Raw genomic sequence first — 3,254 nt, forward strand, 5'->3', positions numbered from 1 at the left:
TGATGGTATTTGGAGGCTGGGCTTTCGTAAGATAATTAGGTCCTGAGGGCCTTGCCCTGATGAATACAATTAATGCCTTTATAAGAAGAAACACTGGAGCCCACTCTCACTCTCTGTCATATGGGATTACAATGAGAAGACAGCCGTCTACAAACTGGGAAGAGGAGCCTCATTAGACACCAGATCTTCTGGCCTCTTGATCTTGGACTTCCTGGGCTCCAGAGCTGTGAGAAATAAGCATTTCTTGTTTAAGCCACACAGTCTATGGTAATTTGTTATAGCAGCCTGGACAGATTGAGACAATACCTTAAACAGGTAAGCTGATGTATATTTGGATGTTTTTGATTTCAAGTCTGTAATGGAATTATGTAGTAGCGGGGAGAGGTGATGGTTTTGTTTGTTTGTTTGTTTGTTTTTGGTCTTCACTACTGGCAAAGAAGGTATTGTTCCTGAGGAAAGAAATCGTTGAGAACAGAGTAAAAAGAACATTTCTTGGAAATATGGAAGATGGCAGCGTGTTATTCGCCCAGGTGACAAACTCATGACGGATTTCTGTACTTAGCTAGCTAGCTATCTTGAAATATTCAAGATTTGAAAGCAGCATGCTGGGAAATACCAGTCTGCTATGAAGCACCCTTTCTCTGCAGTTTCACCATCTCAGTAAAGAGGATGAGGTCGGTGAACATGCTCATTTATCTGCATTTTAGTCTAGTCTCACTGGTACAATTTGCATGATATCAAGGTGAAAAGACCCACATGTTCTTCCAACATGTCAACGTTTTATTTTCTAATAAGAAACATATATTAGAGGTAAGTTAGTGTTCTGTGTTCTCTTGAATATTTATTCAAATTCATAAGAGAAACATTTTCATTAACTTTTGGTAAAAGTTAGCAAAATATGAAATCCATACTCATTTTTTATGAAGGTACAAATCTCCTGCTCACTGTCACTCATCAACCACTTTTCTGCTCATTTATTAAATCCTACCATGTACATATTAGATATCTTAGCTTGGGCTGCCATAACAAAATACCATAGACTGGGGGGCTTCAATGACAGCAATATATTTTCTCATAGTTCTCGAGCTGGAAGTCTGAGATCAGGGTGGCAGTATGGTCCGGTTCTAATGAGGACCCTCTTCCTGGCTTGCAGGCAGCCACCTTGTCCCTGTGTCCTCACATAGGAGAGAGAGAGCTCTGGTGTTTCTTCCTATCATTATATGGGCATCAGCCCTGTTGGATTAGGGACCTACTCTAATGACCTCATTTAACCTTTCTAACCTCCTCACAGGCCCTTTCTCCAAGTACAGTCACATTGTGGGCAGGGGGTGGGGGGCGGTTAGGTCTTCAACCTAGGAATGTCAGGGGGACACAATTCGCTCCAAAGCATTAGGTTTAAGCAACTTAACAGGAATATATTGCAGATTATACTTTAAATAATATGCTCAACAGTACTTAATGTACATTTTGTAAGCATGTACTTATTTGCAACTGAGTTCTTTTCTCTTGCAATTTGCATAAAATATTTAAACTATACTCCTAAAAGTAGAACATCTATTTAGTTTCAAAAGCAAATAAAAAATTTCCCCAAGTGCAAATCTAGTATAAAATGACCTAAGCAAAATATGTTACACATTTAGAAAACCAGCTTGATTTAATTAGTATTAATCTTTCCCTTTCAAATGTTAATATACTGATTCCAATTCTGTGAAATGTGTAATTACCTAAACATAATTGACTTCAACCCATTTTGGGAAGAAATCACTTATATATAAATAAATATCCTCCATTGTCTGTCTGTATTTCTGTCATATCTTTACTACGCATTTTGAGATGTCCTTACAAAATGAAATGTGACATTAATATATGCCTTTGCTTACAGTCAAAAAGAAAAGTTCTAAAATACACAATTTCAATTTTGCTTTTAACCCCAGTTTCGTCTATTTTAGCTCCATAAGCAAAAGGCCTCTGAGAAAAAGTTGAACAGTATAATCAGTAGCATGTGATAAGCTTTTTTGGGGTCATATTTCCTAGAAAGTGAAGAACGCTAATGACTGGGTAAAAAAAATTTTTTTTTGGTAAATTAGGTCATTTTCAATTCTTTGCTTTCAGTAAAATAAAAGGAGGACCTAACCAAGTTGTCAATAGGTAGATAATTAAAATATTTTTTGATAATAGATCACTGTGCTCTTTTTGACCTATAATTAAGAAGGCATTCAAATAGCACAGTGGCATTTCCATAGGAAAATGCCTAGAACTGAGCTGTCAGGGGAAGCAGCTGGACCTAGTTGAGCAGAGAGGACCCATGGCTGAACACTTTAAAGAAGCAAGTAAATGTATGGTTTGCCTGACTTATCTTGAAAACCCCATGTACCTGAAATGTGGATATGTCTGCTGCTTCCAATGCTTCGATTCACTGCAGAAGGAGCCTGATGGGGAGGGTTTATTGTGCCCCAACTGCTCTGTGGTCTCACAAAAGAATGACCTCAAGTGTGCTCTCAAGCTCTGAGCTCTGGTTTCAAAGGTTAAGGAGTTAGGGCCCCAGCTGAGGGCTGTCCTCCAGATGAACCCAAGGATACAGAAGTTCCAAGTGGATGTGACCTTGGATGTTGACAGAGCCAACAAGAACCTCATCATTTCTGAGGACCTGAAAACTGTCTGTTGTGGGTTTTTCAAGCAGAAGAAAAGGTCCTGACCTGAGAGATTCAGCCATACAACTTGTGTCCTGGGATTCCCTCTGTTCACTTCTGGCTGCCATTACTGGGAGGTGAACGTGGGGTCCAGCCAAGAATGGGATGTGGGCGTTTGGAAAGAATCTGTGCGTCAACAAGGGAAGACTCAACTGATTCCAGATCTTGGCTTCTGGACTGTGAGTTTGAGAAATGGAGGTGTCTTCTCTGCCCACATGTGCCTTCCGCTGTTCTCAAGGAATGGTTCTTTCTGGCAATAACTGCCCAGAACACAAGGACAGGCTGGTGGTCCAATGAGAGACTCAAGGAGAGTGATCTGTGTGTGTCTTAGAACAAATTATGATCTCCTTACAGAGTCATGTGGACACAACAGAGACCTGAGGATTTTGAGGAAGGAAACAACTGGCTTCAAAGGAGGTATTTTCCAGATTAAACAGACCTGAGACCATAAATATCAAGGGTTGTGGAACTTAATCTCAGGGGAAAGTCCAGCCTTCAGATGATATGCTAATGATCAGGGTGAAGAGACTTTGGAACAGTTTGGAAAAGTGAGACCATGAAGGA

The 3,254-nt window shown here is 40.0% G+C and overlaps 1 pseudogene; it reads left to right on the forward strand.

Moving 5' to 3' along the window:
- The first annotated feature begins 2,305 nt into the window (after window positions 1-2,305).
- LOC137768294 (ret finger protein-like 4A-like protein 1) lies at window positions 2,306-2,950 on the forward strand (annotated as a pseudogene).
- Window positions 2,951-3,254: the final 304 nt, after the last annotated feature.

This window comes from Eschrichtius robustus, chromosome 8 (genome assembly GCF_028021215.1).
Source record: "Eschrichtius robustus isolate mEscRob2 chromosome 8, mEscRob2.pri, whole genome shotgun sequence".
In the NCBI taxonomy this organism is placed as follows: Eukaryota; Metazoa; Chordata; class Mammalia; order Artiodactyla; family Eschrichtiidae; genus Eschrichtius; species Eschrichtius robustus.